The sequence below is a fragment of the Muntiacus reevesi genome, chromosome 20, assembly GCF_963930625.1.
Source record: "Muntiacus reevesi chromosome 20, mMunRee1.1, whole genome shotgun sequence".
In the NCBI taxonomy this organism is placed as follows: domain Eukaryota; kingdom Metazoa; phylum Chordata; class Mammalia; order Artiodactyla; family Cervidae; genus Muntiacus; species Muntiacus reevesi.
In genome coordinates this window covers 10,496,936-10,515,555 of record NC_089268.1, presented here as the reverse complement: position 1 = coordinate 10,515,555, position 18,620 = coordinate 10,496,936, and the positions used below count along the sequence as shown (strand labels likewise).

Below are 18,620 nucleotides of genomic sequence, written 5' to 3'. Positions count from 1 at the left end.
AGAGAATGATCTAGTTTTCAGAGTCTCCCCTCTGGCCCTGGTTTTATAATTAGCAAATGATAAAGGAGTCTTAAGAACTTGCCTTACTAGATTAAAAAATAATTCCTGTTAAATCTTTCTTTAGTTGAACTTGGCAATTTCAGTGCCCTTATTCAGCTTTTGAATAGATAGTCTTATTCTTATGATTTTAGTAATTAATTTATGAAGAATAGTTACCACAAATAAATTCCTTAAAAGGAATTTTAAAATTTGTTTACTTTCCTGCTCTGGTGTTAGTGGCCAATTTTATGTTTAAAAATATTATTTAAAAGTATAGTAGGACCTCTTTTTTTTTTTCTGAAGAAGAACCTTCTTAATTCAGGGTTATCTGCCAGTAATGATGCCAGTTGTCAGTTGGAACAACATATCATGGGACTTTCTTGATTCACAGGTACGTATTTATACAGCATTAAGAGTATTTCCTGGTGGGGGAGGGTCCTCCCTGTTCCCGCTTTACCTGACAAGAGTGATCTGTAGTTAACACAGATTATTTTCATATGAACAAGTGCTTGAGGGTGTTCACTGTTTTTTTGTTTGTTTGTTTTTGTTTTTAACTCTACTGTTGATTTACTTAGCAGGGCATAGAATAAAAGTTAATTTTTTACTTGGCTCCTCAGTTATAAACTTGGATTAATGATGTCTGAATAATTCATGAAGCCTGTGCCAAGTGCTTCATGTGCTTTTTTGTTTAGAAGATATTTTGATAAATTTAGTCTCCTTACTGACCATTTGTTTCTTAGGGTCTTAATGACATTTTAAGAGATACTGAACGAATGTTCGAGTTGTCACTCTAGTTACGTGAATTGTTAAACAATGATAAACAATGTCATTTAAATCAGATTTAATTTCTAGTTTCTGCTTTATGCCTGTCACCGAGAAGTTTTGATAAAATAAAAAGATAAGCTCTTTTAATGTCAATTTACCACATGATACAAAGTGAATGGCCCTGTGATGATGCCTGGAATACATTGCAGAAGGAATGCTCATGGTGATCACAAGGGAAGCAGAGTGGAGCGAAGTCCTGGGGCCTCTGCTGAGGCATCCCTAATAGAAATCCACTTGCCTGCCATCTGGAGCGGGAACTGAAAGGAAGTTCCTGGGATTGGCAGGGAATTTATCCCCAAGTGTCTTCCAGTCGTTTGATGTTGATTTGGGGGAGGGAGGAGGAGAGGCAACCATTAAAGAAGAGTGAGACAGGACCAGGGTGTGGATTTATGTGGTTATTTTTGGTTGGTAATCATGATACTTCCATCACAGGAATGTTGAGTACTCCAATATCTCAAAGGAAAGACTCTCTAAAAGGGAATAAATAAGAATGATTTCTCTGTAGCAACTTATAGGAAACTAAGACTAAAATAACACAATTTTCTTTTTAATTTATGATGTGTTTTATAGTAAGAATTTGAACACAATTCCCCTGGTAGTCTTCGATAATAATCATTCAACAACCACTTTTTTTTTTTTCAACAACCATTTTTAAAATGCTGGCTCCCTGCCAGGTGCTGTACAGAATGCTTAGTGTCCACTTGATAAGCAGAAATATGGACTCCACTCTAATGAAGTTTATAGTTAGTCACATTCAGAAATGTTTGACCGCAGACTTGGTGTCATTATCTAGGAAAAGAACATCAGTTAACAGGCACCATTTGACAAAAGACCTTGATATGGGGATGGTGAGCAGGGGTGTCTTAGGAAGGTTGCCCTGATCTTTGAGTCAGAGTTGATGAGGGCATTCCAGATTGAGGGAACAGCATGTGTGAACACTCTGTAGTGAGAAGGCGCATAGAGTGGTTGAAGAACAAAGTTAAATCAGTGCTCCAGAGGTGCAGAGTACAAGGATGAAGTGAGATCGGCGGGGCCAGGCCATGGAACCTTTGTCAGCCATGGTCTGTCTGTGTGTGTTTTTTTTTTAGGTTGTTAATTATTTTTTAACTTTATTGTGGAAAATTTCAGAGACACAAAGAAGAGAGACACTTGGTGTACTTAGCTAGCTTTCATCAGTACTTGGTCAGTCCTGTTTGATCTGTAGTTTCACCTGTCTGATTATAGCTGTAATTTTAAAAGTAAAAAAGGCATTTGAAGGGGTTTAATAAGAGCAGGGATAGGTGGGAAGCTTGACTAGATTTTGTTTTAAAAGATAATTTGGACTACAGAAGAGTGAGCAGTTTGGACGGGGAAAGTACATATGTTGCGAGATGAGTTAGGCAGTTACTGTAGTACTGTCCAAGTAAATGCCTAGAGTCAACTTAGAGGAGCTGAGAAAGGTGGACAGATTTCAGAGATGTAGAGAGGAAGACACCAGACCTGGTAACAGATCAGATATGAGCGGAGATGGAGAAGTTGGCTCTGGTGACTTCTAGGTTTCCGACTTGAACCTAGGATGACTGAAGGATCCTGAACTGGAAGGATGTTTGGTGGTACCACAGTGTGAAGACGGCATGGGAAGAAGCAAGGCAACCAGTTTTACTATCCTACCAGCTCCGCAGACTTCTGTGCCTTTTTCCAGGCTGAATGACAGCATGGCTTCTCACCCTGAGGCCAAAGAACTAAGCTGAATTTGAAACGTGCTCTCTTATCCCTTCTTCAGAGCAAAGGTTATGTTTGGGTTCAAAGAATGTCCTGAAGATGTCTCCTACAATGGTACCAAGAAGGCAGCCAAGTCTGTCCTAATGGACAGGCGCAGGCAGTGAGAAACATATTCTTTGGACTTTGAGTAACACTTGCCATGTTCTTGGAGGAGTCACCAGTTCTTTAAAATAAACCAGAAAAAAATATAATTCTTTCTAAATATTGTTTTGGGGCCTTATTCAATCATTATTCCTTTTCTTTTTAATCTTGCAGGTAAAAGACTTAGAATAAACTGCCTCTAGGAAATCTTGGATTTGTCTCCGAGATTATGAGTATTATGTATCTTAGCACAGGCGCGTGAGTTAGTCCTTCCAGGAATAAGTCAGAATTAGTCTCCTATCTTTGGATCCTCTACCAGCTAGCTGCATGATGCTGCTTACACTTCCTGAGAAGACCCTCTGGGCCTGTGCCCAGTTCATGGCTAGCTGTAATCATCTTTAGAAATTAAAAAAATCTGTTTACCATTCTGAGGTGGCATGTGATAAATATTTTAAGTAAAAAAGATGAGTCACTTTAGATCAGTGTATTGGTTTTTCTCAGAGAGGTCTTCCCTGGCTCCCTTTAACATAGCTGTCCGATTCGCATGCTGTCACCCCATGCTCTGTCATCATCTTCTAGCACCTCTTGCTGTCTGATGTTACCATGTTTCCCTTTACGGGGCTCCCTCCCTTAACACAAAGTCCCTGAGAGCAGCCGTCTCCTCTGTCCCGCTCGCAGTGTGGCCCAGTGCCTGGACAGGAGTCTGACACATACACATTCTCAAGAGAGAGTTTTTTAATGAATCAGTGAATGTCAATATGTATTTCTCCCTTTCTCTCATTTACCAGCTAATTCACATAGTTTTAAATAATTGCCTAAGAAAAGCATGATTTGTCAACAAATTGTTTGGTACCAATGCATATTAAAATGCACAATGAGATGTAATTATGCATTATGGTTTACAAAATAAACAAAAGTTGCTTATATGGCATGATGTTTGGAAAAATTTTTAAAAACTACTAGTTTATTTCATTATTTTAGAGTAATTTCATTTCTAAGTGATGAAAGTCAGTAGATTTCAGGATACTTTCTGTGTCTTTCAGTATATAACGTTGAAGATATGAGTAACCTTTAATTACCACTAATAAAAAGTTAAGATGGAACTTATTATTTTTTTTATTATCTTTCATCGTTACATTTTTATTTTTGCTATTAGCTTTTTTTGGGAGGCAGTCATGATAGTTAACTTCTGAATATATTAAATATAATGAAAGCAAGTATAACAATTTTGTTTTCAAAACTCTTTTGAGGTATCAATCATTGAAAGATAGAGGTTTTGTAAAAAAAAAAAAAGAAAACAGTGGCTTATGGAATACTTAGAGCGTTTACACCTTCAACATTAATTTGAATATTAGCTTTTGAAGTATGGGGACAACATGTTACGTACAGATTTTCATCAGTTGAATGCAATGTGCAAATCTGATAGAAATAATTTTTGAAATTTATTTGTGACTGCCCGGAGTCCTCGTCGCTTTGTGTGGGCTTTCTCTAGCCGCAGTGGGTGGGGGCTGCTCTCTACTTGCGGCACCCGGGCATCTCTTGTTGCGGAGCGTGGACTCGAGAGCGCAGGCTCAGTGGTTGTGGCACATGGACTTAGTTGCCCTGAGGCATGTAGAATCTTCCTGGACCAGAGATCAAACCCATGTCCCCTGCATTGGCAAGTGGATTCTTAACCACTGGACCACCAGGGAAGTCCAGGTAGAAATAATTTTGAAATAAATTTGCAGAGATATGCTTATGTTCCTTGTAAACTTATATTTTTATACTGGTATTCTTTCTCTACCCTGTATTCAACTAATGATCTGTTACAGGGTGTGACATGATAATCATTTGTGTTGATGGATAGGATCTCAGACAACGGGTCAGATTTACATACTGAGTTTTTGTTACTTAGATTTATACAGTCAGCAATTTTGATATTGTTATTAGTAAAAATACATATTTAAAAATATAAGTACTTATGTTTTTAAAAGCTGCTACAGAAGGGAAAGAACAGGTTAAACTCCTGTTGGAAATATTGAAAAATATGCAGGAGTTTTTTCAGTGCTAGAGAACAAAGCCTGAGCTGCTGGGTGAGAGCAAAATCTTAGTTCACTTAAATTCAGTTATATTTGCAATGACTGACAATAAAGACAACTTAAGAGCTATTACAGTTTCCTATGCCAGTCTTGTTTTCTGAGTTTTTACATGTTTTCTGTCACCTAAACTTGTTAATTGATGTCCAGCAGAGATAGATAAAGTCAGCCTTGGTAATACAGTAATTTTACAGTCATCTAAACTTGTTAATTGATGTCCAACAGAGATAGGTAAAATCAGCCTTGGTAATATAGTAATTTGACAGCAATAGAAAATACCCTCAGAGAAATTTGTGACCTGAAACAAGGTGTGGTCAAGTTTAGTCTTTCTTGAGAACTTGACTCCATCTGGTTAGTTAGCAAATGGATCCTTGTGTAGCTTCCCAAGTATGAAGCTGGAAAGAGATATTGGGAGACAGTCAGGAGTCTCTACCACATTTCCCTTCTTCCTGCTTTCTCTGGGCCACCATCCCATTACCTCCACCCACAAATCAAGCAAGGAGTGTGAAGCAAATTCCTTTTGCCTGGAGGCATGGGTGCAGGGTGAGTGAAGGTGAGTGTGACAGCTGTAACTATCAAGATCCATCCAGTGCAACGGCAGAATCGGTGCCGGTCTTTGACTGCATTATTTTTTTCCTTTGTGAGGGTGATTGTGGGATAGGGATCATTTTACTGGCCTTTCAAGAGACTGATAGCTAGGCTAATTTTGAACTGGACACGTGAAAGTTATAAATGTGCAATTACTAAAAATATGTGCTGGTCAGAACGCTCACCTCGTCGTGTTTAATGCATCTATTTTGGGCCCACCTCCCACTGCCAAGACTCCCTAATCTCCCGCAACTGCTGAGTTTGCTGCTTACCCTTATGTGACGAGCCTGCTTCCCTCTGTCCCTCCTTTTAATGGGCTAGGATAAAACTTCAGTTCTTTACCAGTGCTGCGAGTGAATGAGGAGTTATGTCTGCCCTTTATCTTTTTATTTCCCTTTGCCTATTTGTCACTTTTGCAAAGATATCTTGCATAGCTACCTTCCTCTTGTGGAAGTGACTAAATGCCAGTACTTGTTAGCTTGCAAGGGGGCCCAGGTAACCCCTTCCCCTTCTTGAGGTGAGTGTGTGGATCTGGAGGACTCCTGGGCCAGGCTGCCTTGGCATCGAATGAACCTTGGCATGCCTGCTGCTATGTAATGCAGGCTCAAAGACCATAAACCAGTTATAAACATCTGTTGGCTTTCAGTTACCCAAGAGTGGAGAGGAAGATGATGTTTTTGCTGATTTTGAATGCTGTGATTGTTCCTGTGTATATTGAGCTTGTTTTGCAAACTTAAACCACTTGCTCTAGAATTGAAGCTGCACAAGTGTAGTTTGCCCTTTATTCAGCTGCAGACTGCCAGACTTTCATGAATGTGAGCTAATGGTGGATAGCGCTATAGCAGTCAGACGGAGTTGAGTGTGGAGGAAAGAACATGGTTTTAGAGTCACATCTATAGTTCATGTCTGAGTTACCCTCTTGAAACCACAGTTCGTTGAAATGTGAAATAGAAATATGTTCACTAACATCATCTCATTCCTTGGGTCATTGTGAGATGTAAGTTAGATTATATTTGCATGCATAGCACTTGAGACATTCTAAATTACAATAGAAATATTTGTGATGACTGTTACTAATCATTCTGTGAGTTCAGGTTGAGCTTTAACTGGTCCTTTAAAGGAATCCAGCAATAGCATTTTAAAATATATCTAATACCTTAAAAAATATTTTAATGCTGATTTTTTTGGTGGGGGGGACTGTACTGTCAGGGAGGTACTGACATACTGTGCAGCATGTTGGATCTTAGTTCCCTGACCAGGGATCACACCTGTGCCCCCTGCAGTGGAAGTGCGGAGTGTTGACCACTGGACCAAGTACAGAGTACCCATATACCCTTTACCACCACATATTTACAGCCTTGTGTTCACATGTTTTCAGCCCCTTTGGGTAGACACAAAGGAGCATGATTGGTGAATCCTTTGGTAAGAGTATGCTAAGTTTTTAAAGAAACCACCAAACTGTCTTCCAAAGTGGCTGAACAGTTTTCATTCCCACCAGTATTGAATGAGAATTCCTGTTTTTGCTCGCCATTCTCAACCAGCCTTTGGTGTTTTCAGTGTTCTGGATTTTGGCTTTTCTAATAGGTGGGTCATGGTATCTCTCTCTCTCTTTTTTTAATTTGTAGTTCCCTAAAGACAGATGAGATTGAGCATCTTTCATATGTTTTATTTGTTATCTGTGTATCTTCTTTGGTGAGGTGACTGTTCAGGTCTTTTACACATTTTTTAATTAGGTTGCTCTTTTTCTTATTTTGAGAGTTCTTGGTATATTTTGTATAGGTTCTTTATCAAATACGTCTTTTGCAGATGTTGTCTTCCAGTCTGTGCCTTGTCTTGTCATTCTCTTGATACCCAATACTTTTTTACTTATTTTCTGGGAGAAAGAATGCAGTTAGTTGAGGTTTTTTTGGGGGGGAAGGAGTAGGAATGAGTTTTACTGTTTCCCATTCTTATTGGTCAGGTGTTATGCCTTCCTTCAGAAGTTAGGTAATTATTAGGACATTCTTAAAACTAGTTTTCCACCTCATATCCACTTTAAAAAATGGAAAACAGCAAATGTTAGTGAGGATGTGGAGAAATTGGATACCTGTATATTGTTGATGGGAATGTAAAATAATTCAGACACTATGGAAACAGTTTGGTGGTTCTTGAAAGCTAAACAAAATTATGTTTGACCCTGCAATTCCACTGCTAGTGTACACCCAAAGCAACTGAACACAGGTTCTCAAATATTTGTACATGGGTGTTTAACACTATTCACGATAGCCAAAGTTAGAAAGAACCAAATGTCCATCACTGAATGGATAATTCAGTAGTAGTATATGCATATAATGGACTGTTACTAACCATAGAAAGGAATGAAGTACTGATACTTGCTACACTGAGGATGAACCTCAGAATCATGCTCAGTAAATGAAGCCTGACCTCTGATCATGTATTGTATGATTCCATTTATGTGAAATATGCAAAATAGGCAAATCCATAGATGCAGAAAGCAGGTTGATGGTTAACAGAAGCTGAAGGTCTGGGGCCTGGGATGAAGAGTAACTTGTTATTTGCTTCAGTTGAGTTCAGTCACTCAGTTATGTGTGCATTTGCCACCCCATGGACTGCAGCACACCAGGCTTCCCTGTCCATCACCAACTCCTGGAGCTTGCTCAAACTCATGTCTATCGAGTTGGCAATATTACTGTTTATGTTGTTTATGCTTATGAGGTTTTATTTTGGAGTGACAAGAATCTTTTGGAGCTAGAGTTCATGGTTTCACAACATTGTAAATGTACTAAATGCCACCTAATTGTTCATTTTAAAATGGTTAATTTTGTTACATGTACTTCAGTTTTTTAAAAACTAGTTTTAAGACTAGTAATTTTTTTAAGTTTTCTCTTAAAAATTTTCCTTTTTGAGTTGTCTGTTTTAAATAGCAAATGAATTATAATTCATTATGATTTCATGAATAAAAAGACTTTGTTTTCTACATACTTCATTGGGTGGGTGTTGGGAGGCCATTTCATTCTTCAAATGCTTTGAAGTCTAACTGAGAGACAAATTTAGGATTAGGTTGTTAAAGTAAAAGCTTTGGAGGCACTGTGGAAATGTGGCCAAATTAGTTGTTCAGGAATGATGATTTTCCAAAGTTGGGCAGAGTAATTTTTGACTTGGCCTTTTTTTAATGGTTGAAAAAAGGAATGTCAAGATTAATTTATAATTTTGATTTTCTTTGTACTTAAGAGAATTCTTTAGATTTAAGAGAACTTTCATTAAAAATATATGGAACAGAGACTTCCCTGGTGGTACAGCAGTTAAGACTCTGAGCTTCTACTGCAGGGGGCAAGGGTTCAATCCCTGGTTGGGGAACTGAGATCCTGAATGTGACCAAAAAAATAAATTTTTTTAAATTAAAAAAATATATAAAACAGATCAGTTAAAAATTAAGAAAAATCTGTGACCTCATCTTTGGCGAGGAGAGAGGCTGGAGAGTGAGTTCAGTCACCAACAGCCAGTGATTTACTCCATCATGCCTGTGTAATGAAGCCTCCATAAACACCCCAAAAGAGAGGGTTCGGAAAACTTCCGGACTGACCTGGAAGCTTGTGCCCTTTTCCCATAGATTACCCTATGCTGTCTCTTTCATCTGGCTGTCTCTGAGTTATATCCTTTTATAATAAATCAGTAGTCTAGTAACTAAAAAAACAAAGATCTCTGGAAGAGATGTTTTAAGAATGGGCAGGGCAGTTGGCTGCTAAATCTAGCTCTTTTATGGGTTAGCCAAAAAAAAAAAAAAAAAAAGAGAGAGAGAAGATGGTAGGAGTAATGACTTTTAATGACTGATAAAAGAATACATATAAGTTCATACAGAAATAGACTTTTCCTGACATTACATTTTAAGGTGCATTTATAGAGCAAATTATCATATGTAGGAAATTTGAGTGTATAATGGCAATGCCTTTAAATGTGGTTTGTAGAAAATTCAGAGATTTGTTCTTCATTTGTTTATATATAATGTTTAAGGAGCTCTTAAGTTAAATTTATTTTTGAATAAGTAATATATTTGCATGGTTGAAAATTCAACAGGCGTAAGTGGGATCCAGTGAAACACTCTTCTGTACTTATCCCCCCAGGTGTTCAGTTTCTTTCCACGTAAGACAGCCTGTGTTATCAGTTTCTTATGACTCTTAGAATAGATGTTTGATTATGTGAGATTTATTTATACTCATTTTCTATAGATTTGGAGTAATTAAAACATCTTGGGTCTGTTATGAACCCCTTCTCTCCACATTTACTTCTGTTTATTCTGAGTTTTAGAGCATTAGATTGTCTTCAAGTAAAGGACTCTTAGCTGAGAATTCTCAGTCTTAATGAAGTTGCTGCTTAGTTTTCCTCTGTGATTTCTAGTGATAATACTCTGATCTTCCTAAATAGAGTAAATAAAGTGTAAGTTGTAGTAAAATGAAAGTTTAAGAGTTAAATTTAGTTCAGTTAGGAACGTAAAACTTTGTGAAATATAGTACATGAAATTATATAAAACTATTTTCCTTTTAAAAATTATCTTTCCATCTTAACTCTTGTATAGTTAAATGTTTGTTTTGTTCCTGGTGTACTATGTATATCTGGCCCCTTTTTGTTCTCAAATTTAAGAATGATAAGTTAAAATTCACACACATGTAGTCACAATTGCAAAAGAACAGTTGTGACCTGCCTGCCCCTGCTTACTGCTCTTGTGGCCCTGCTTAAAGTCATGTCTTCCCTGCCCATCTATTCATGTCTCTGTCTGGGCAGTATAGTTTAGCTGGGCAAGATACGGCCATGAAATGAACCATCACAATTTACAATAATTAGTGTAAAGTAAAAATTTCTTTTTTGTTTTTAAAAATAATTTTTTCTTAGTCCTGTGATTGTGTTTATGTGTGGAATTAATATTCTTTTAGTAGTAACCAACCGGTAAGAATTTGACTTTTTTAAAAATAATAAGCAATAAACACGCATGCTCACTCAGTCATGTCCGACTCTTTTGTGACCCCGTGGGCTATAGCCTGCCAGGCTCCTCTGTCCATGGGATTCTCCAGGCAAGAATACTGGAGTGGATTGCCATTCCCTTCTCCAGAGAATCTTCTTGACCTAGGGATTGAACCTGCATCTCCTGCATCGGTAGGTGGATTCTTTCCCACTGAGCCACTTAGGAAGCCCAAGCAATAGGATAGAGTTATATCAATAACAGGAAAGAATAACCTTTAGAAATGGGCAGGATCTGTGCAAAGAAAGTAAAAGTGTTATTGAGAATATTTGAACAAATATTCTTAAGTAGGAAGGTTCAATACCATAAGATGTAAATTCTTGGTGAGTTAATCTATAAATTTAACTTGATTTTTGTAGAAATTACAAGTAGTTTTCTTTAAACCACAAGAGCAATTTCTAAAGTTCAAATGGATAAGCAAACAGAGGAATAGCCAGTAAAATTCTGAAAAAGAAAAGTGAAGGTTGAGAGTAGTGATGTCTAATTCATTTAAACCATATTGCAAAGTTCTAATAGTTAAATAGAATGCTAGGACTTCCCTGATGGTCCTTGGCAAAGACTCCGAGCTCCTAGCACAGGGGGACCCACGTCAGGGAAAGTGAAAGTTGCTCAGTCATGTCTGACTCTTTGTGACCCCATGGACTGTAGCCCGCCAGGCTCCTCTGTCCATGGACTTCTCCAGGCTAGAAACCTGGAGTGGGTTGCCATGCCCTTTTCCAGAGGATCTTCCAAACCCAGGGATCAAACCCAGGTCTCTCCTTCATTGCATGTCAGTGAATTGGATCCTATATGCTGAAAGTATAAGATACCACATGCTGCAGTGAAGATTGAAAATCTCATGTGCCCCAACTAAGACCTGGTACAGCCAAATTTAAAAAAATATGTATATATATAAAACTGTTGAACTGAATCATGAGTAGACAGACAAATCAACAGAACAGAATGCATGGAGGAGCAACCGGTCATCTAGAAAAATATGAAATTGGATTCTTCACTATCAGGATAATTTCCATTATGGATAGGAAGTATGAACATTTAAAAGACTATAAATTGCTAGAAGAAAGCATGAGATAATTTCATTGCAATCTTGGACTGGGCTGGGACCTTTTAATTATGCGATCTAATTCAAGTCATAAAAGGAACGATTTAGGGGGAAGGATGAGTCGGGACTCAGGGAAAAAAATTTTAAAAAAAGGAACAATTTGAAGGCACTATGTATGTGGAAAGCTACACCTTGTTCATGGAGTAGAAGATGTTACAGTTCTCCCCAGATTAATCTTTTAGATTGTATGTTCCACAAGAGCAGGGTCTTTGTTTTGCTCGTTGCTCTACCCACAGTGCCTCAGTGATTGGCACTGAGTTAGGTCCCAAAGTGAATATTCATTGAATGAAAGTGGATGAATGTATGAATTCTGCCTGTGTATTCACATATGGAAAATGGTAGGGCTATTTATTGTAGCATTTAAAAAATAATTTTATTTATTTATGACTGTGCTGGGTATTTGTTGCTGCACCGGCTTTAGTTGTGGCAAGTAAGGGTTATGTGGTGCACAGGCTTCTCATTGCGGTGGCTTCTCTTGTTGACGAACACTGGTTCTAGGGTGCATGGGCTTCCGTAGTTGCAGCTCCAGGCTCTAGAACACAGGCTCAGTAGTTCTGGTGCTTGGGCTTAGTTACTCTGCAGCATGTGGGATAGTCCCAGATGAGGATCCAAGACCCGTGTTTCTTGCATTGGCAGGTGAATACTTTACCACTGAGCCTCCCAGGGAAGCCCTGTAGCATTGTTTTAGCAGCAGAAACTGGAAATGCCCAAAATGTCTGTCAAGAGGGCTGGTTAAATAAATTATGGTACATCTGTATACTATAAAATTCTCCAGTGGCTTCTGTGGGATATCATTTACATGAAGGACCAGAACAAACAAAACTATCTGTGATAGTATAATTCACAATAGTGACTGTCTTTGAGTCAGGAATATAGACAGGAAAGAGGCACATGGAACTTTCTCGGGAGATGGAAACATGCATCTTAGTAGGTGTGTGGGTTCAAGTCTTGTATAAGTCAGAGTCATCATACTGTACCCTGATGATCTATACATTCCAGTGTACATGAATTATATGTCTTGCAACAAAACACACAATGTTAATAATCAAAATGACAGAAATAAATGAATTTGACTGTCTTATCAATTTAGTGGCATCATTTTACAGAGAATCTTTCATGTGACTTTAAAACAGTATTTTGATCAATCATATCTAGTGGGATCTATCCTTAGGCTAAGAAGAACTACAGAGAAATCTTAAATTGTACTTAGTAGTTTTATGGTTAATAGTACTGTTAATCTCAAACTATTATAGGACAACTCAAATAGATAATTATCTTGTTATTTTCAGCATAAAACACAAAAGCATAAAATACAAGAAGTTAAAAAGCTTATGCTAAGTCACTTCAGTAATGTCCAACTCTTTGTGACCCCATGAACTGAGGCCTGCCAGGCTCCTCTGTCCGTGGGATTTCCCAGACAAGGAAATTGAAGTGGGTTGCTATTTCCTCCTCCAGTGGATCTTCCTGACCCAGAGATTAAACCCAGGTCTGTTAGGTCTCCTGCATTGGCAGGTGGGTTCTTTACCACTAGCACCACCTGGGAAGCCCTTTAAAAACCTTAGTAGGCTTTGATTTTGGGGGGCTTCAAAATCACTGCAGATGTTGACTGCACCCATGAAATTAAAAGATGCTTGTTCCTTGGAAGAAAAGCTATGACCAACCCAGACAGCATATTGAAAAGCAGAGACATTACTTTGCCAACAAAGATTCATCTAGTCAAAGCTATGGTTTTTCCAATAGTCATGTATGGTTGTGAGAGTTGGACTATAAAGAAAGCTGAGCGCCAAAGAATTGATGCTTTTGAACTGTGGTGTTGGCAAAGACTCTTGAGAGTCCCTTGAACTGCAAGGAGATCCAGCCTGTCCATCCTAAAGGAAATTGGTCCTGAATAGTCACTGGAAGGACTGATGCTGAAGCTGATATTCCAATATTTTGGCTACCTGATGCAAAGAACTGACTCACTGGAAAAGACCCCAATGCTGGGAAAGATTGAAGGCAGGAGCAGAAGGGGACAACAGAGGATGAGATGGTTAGATGGCGTCACCAACTTGATGGACTTGAGTTTGGGTAAGCTCTGGGAGTTGGTGATGGACAGGGAGGCCTGGTGTGCTGCAGTCCATGGGGTCACAAAGAGTCGGACATGTCTGAGCAACTGAACTGAGGCTTTAAATTTGTAATGGAAATATTCATATGACCCATAATTTATTTTTCTTTTCAATTATTACTCTTTTATTTTTTTAAATAATATATATTTCCTATCTTATTGAAAAACCTAAGGAACAGTGACAACACAGTGGCAGCAATTACTCAAATCCAGGTCTCTAAATATCATTTCCCACTAAAAGGAACCAAGGCTTCTTAGAGAAATAGCTGAATTCAAATCTGGAACAAGAAATACTTAACATGAGCCTGAGATATCTTACAATGACAAAAAGCAAGAAAACTAAGGTTAAAGATTTATATCAAAAAGATATGAGATAAAATTTGTAAATCTTTACTGGTAGAATCTCAGTGATGGGCACATGAGTGGTTACTGTATAATTCTTAGAACTGAGTTGTATGTTTAAAAACTTTTATAATGAAGTACTAAATGCTATTTTGCCCCTCCTACCATCTTATTGTGGCTTCTCCTTTGCCCTTGGATGCCAAGTATCTATTTTTGGTGGGATCCATCATTCTGCTGTCAATGGTTTGTTCAGCAGCTAGTTGTGGACCTTGATGTTCTCACAGGAGAAGATGAGCGCCTGTCCTATTCTGCCATCTTTCATGTAAGGCCAAACTATAGGGAGGGAACACAGCCCCACCCATCAGCAGAAAATTAGGTTAAAGATTTACTGAACATGGCCCTGCCCACCAGAGCAGAGCAAGACCCAATTTAGTCACAGCCAGTCTTTCACACACGGAGGCCTCCACAAGCCTCTTAGCCTCATCCATCAGAGGACAGACAGAATAAAAGCCACAATCACAGAAAACTAACCAAATTGATCACCTGGATCACAGCCTTGTCTGACTCAATGAAACTATAGGCCATGCCATGTAGGGCCACCCAAGATGGACGAGTCATGGTAGAGAGGTCTGACAGAATGTGGTCCACCTGAGAAGGGAATGGCAAACCACTTCAGCATTCTTGCCTTGAGAACCCCGTGAACAGCATGAAAAGGCACATGGATATGACACTGAAAGACGAGCTCCCCAGGTCAGCAGGTGCCCAAAATGCTACTGGAGAAGAGCAGAGCAATACCTCCAGAAGAAATGAAGAGCCTGAGTCAAAGTGGAAGCAACGCCCAGTTGTAGATGTATCTGGTGGTGAAAGTAAAGTCTGATGCTGTGAAGAACAGTATTGCATAGGAACCTGCAGTGTTAGGTCCATGAATCAAGATAAACTGGAAGTGGTCAAACAGGAGATGGCAAGAGTGAACATCAGTACTTTAGGAATCAGTGAACTAAAATGGATTAGAATGGGTGACTTTACTCAGATGACCGTTATATCTACTACTGTGGGCAAAAATCCCTTAGAAGAAATGGATTAGACCTCATAGTCAACAAAAGGGTTCAAAATGCAGTACTTGGGTATAATCTCAAAAACAACAGAATGATCTCTGTTCGTTTCCAAGGCAAACCATTCAGTATCTCAATCATCCAAGTCTGTGCCCCAACCACTAATGCTGAAGAAGCTGAAGTTGAACGGTTCTATTTAGACCTATAAGAACTTCTAGAAATAACACCCCAAAAAGATGTCCTTTTCATTATAGGGACTGGAATGCAAAAGTAGGAAGTCAAGAGCTACCTGAAGTAACAGGCAAATTTAGCCTTGGAGTACAAAACAAAGCAGGTCAAAGGCTAACATATTTTACCAAGAGAACATACAGGTCATAGCAAGCACCCTCTTCCAACAACACAAGAGAAGACTCTACACATGGACATCACCAGATGGTCAATACTGAAATCAGATTGATTATATTCTTTGCAGCCGAAGATGGAGAACCTCTATACAGTCAGCAAAAACATGACCGGGAGCTGACTGTGGCTCAGATTATGAACTCGTTATTGCCAAATTCAGACTTACATTGAAGAAAGTAGGGAAAACCACTAGACCATTCAGGTATGACCTAAATCAAATCTCTTATGACTATACAGTGGAAGTGACAAATGGATTCAAGGAATTAGATCTGATAGAGTGCCTGAAAAACTATGGACTGAGGTTTGTGACATTGTACAGGAGGCAGTGATCAAGACCATCCCCAAGAAAAAGAAATGCATAAAGGCAAAATGGTTGTCTGAGGAGGCCTTATAAATGGCTATGAAAAGAAGAGAAGCTAAAGGCAAGGGAGAAAAGGAAACATATACCCATTTGAATGCAGAGTTACAAAGATTAGCAAGGAGAGATAAGAAAGCCTTCCTCAATGCAAAGAAACAGAGGACAACAACAGAATCGGAAAGACTAGAGATCTCTTCAAGAAAATCCAAGCTACCAAGCATTCCATGCAAAGATGAGCACAATAAAGGACAGAAATGATAGGGACCTGACAGAAGCAGAAGATATTAAGAGGTGGCAAGAATACACAGAAGGACTTATACAAAAAAGATCTTCATGACCCAGATAGCCACGATGGTGTGGATCACTTACCTAGAACCAGACATACTGGAATGTGAAGTCAAATGGGCCTTAGGAAGCATCACTATGAACAAAGCTAGCGGAGGTGATGGAATTGCAGCTGAGCTATTTCAACTCCTAAAAGATGATGCTGTGAAAGTGCTGCACTCAATATGCCAGCAAATCTGGATAACTCAGCAGTGACCACAGGACTAGAAAAGGTCAGTTTTCATTCCAGTCCCAAAGAAGGGCCATGCCGAAGAATACTGAAACTACTGCACAATTGCACTCATCTCGCATGCTAGCAAAGTAATGCTCCAAATTCTCCAAGCCAGACTTCAATAGTACATGAACCATGAACTTTCAGATGTTCAAGCTGGATTTAGAAAAGGCAGAGGAACCAGAGGTCAAACTGCCAATATCTATCTGCTGGATCATCGAAAAAGCAAGAGAATTCCAGAAAAACATCTGCTTCATTGATGCTAAAGCCTTTGACTGTGTGGATCACAACAAGCTGTGGAACGTTCTTAAAGAGATGGGAATACCAGACCACCTTACCTGTCTCCTGAGAAACCTGTATGCAGGTCAAGAAGCAACAGTTAGAACCGGACATGGAACAACAGACTGATTCCAAATTGGGAAAGGAGTACGTCTAGGCTATATATTGTCACCCAGCTTATTTAAGTTATATGCAGAGTACATCATGCAAAATGCTGGGCTGGATGAAGCACAAGATTGCAGGGAGAAATATCAATAACCTCAGATATGCAGATGATACCACCCTTATGGCAGAGAGTGAAGAGGAACTAAAGAACCTCTTGATGAAGGTAAAAGAGGAAAGTGAAAAAGTTGGCTTAAAACTCAACATTCAAAAAATGAAGACCATGGCATCCGGTCCCATCACTTCATGACAAATAGATGGGGGGAAAAGGTAGACAGTGGCCGACTTTATTTTCTTGGGCTTCAAAATCACTGCATATGGTGACTGCAGCCATGAAATTAAAAGACACTTGCTCCTTGGAATAAAATCTTTAACAAACCTAGATAGCATATTAAAAAGCAGAGACATTACTTTGCTGACAAAGGTCCCTCTAATCAAAGCTATGGTTTTTCCAGTAGTCATGTATGGATGTGAGAGCTGGACTATAAAGAAGGCTGAACATTGAAGAATTGATGCTTTTGAACTGTGGTGTTGGAGAAGACTCTTGAGAATCCCTTGGACTGCAAGGAGGTCCAGCCAGTCACTCCTAAAGGAAATCAGTCCTGAATATTCATTGGAAGGACTGATGCTGAAGCTGAAGCTCCACTACTTTGGCCACCTGCTGCAAAGAGCTGACTCATTAGAAACGACCCGACTCATTAGAAAAGACCCTGATGCTAGGAAAGATTGAATGCAGGAGAAGGGGACAACAGAGGATGAAATGGTTGGAATACATCCCTGACTCAAGGGACATGAGTTTGAGCAAACTCCAGGAGATGGTGAAGGACAGAGAAGCCTGGCGTGCTGCAGTCTATGGGGTCGCAAAGAATGGGACATGACTGAGCAATTTAACAACAGTGATGAAACTCTGGAGATAAAAGGGGACAGGAATCACTCTGAAGTAGCTCTTGCTAGTTAAAGATGAGAGCATCAAGATTTTAATGACCGCAGTTGGTTGAAACACATGAATTGAAAAAAGTCTAGTTAATGATGCAACAATAACAGTGTTTGGGGGTATTTTGGGGACAGTATCTTGTTATTCTGAAAATTAGTAAATGAGAAAAAAAATCAAGCATTTACTTTGCCTTTCCTATATTTACCTGTAATCAAATAGTTGATAAAGAATTTTATTTGTAGAATTTCAGCTAATCAATATATACAAAAGGGGCAGTACAGTTAGAAAATTGCCACTTGCATTCCCTAAAGAGATCATAGATACAGATGACTGTCATTAATAGATGCTAACACCATTAAATGGAAGGCTGGTGGTGAGCTCTGTAATGTACAAATCATGTGACAGCACTTTTAAAACCACAGTTTCATCCTCTCATCACTAAAAGTAATGTTACATATTCTGTAACTCACAATATAGGAAGTATTTAGCACTTCCACAAAGTTTCCTTGCCAAAACACCAAATCTAAAACTGGCCAAGCTTCAAGATCTCATGACCTGGAGCAGGACATATGGGGTCTAGAGGAGCAAGTTGAAGGTTACCACAAGGGATGGCACTAGCAAGTGTTGAAAAGTGGGAAATAGTACAGAATGAATGATCTGTTTACTTCAATAAACAAATGGCTTGAAAACAAAGGGCCAGGAGAGGGGACTGCTTTAGAGTAAGTCTTGTCATATCAACCAAATGCAGTATATGAACCTAGTTTGGGTCTTCATTTAAATAAGCAAGTTGTAAAATAGCATATTTTGAAGCAATTGGAAATAGTTGAATATGGCCTGTTCATTAGATGATTATAACAAATTGTTAATTTTGCTGGGTATAATAGTGATATTGTGGTATATTTTTTTAAAGCCCTACTTCCTGCATACATGGTATTTACCATCGTGA

At 38.8% G+C, this 18,620-nt stretch overlaps 1 protein-coding gene across 1 annotated transcript in view; it reads left to right on the top strand.

The window, feature by feature from the left end:
• The window catches only part of NUDT3 (nudix hydrolase 3), a 111,486-nt gene that overhangs the window by 29,409 nt on the left and 63,457 nt on the right, over positions 1-18,620 (top strand). The gene's annotated exons all lie outside the window — the stretch shown is intronic.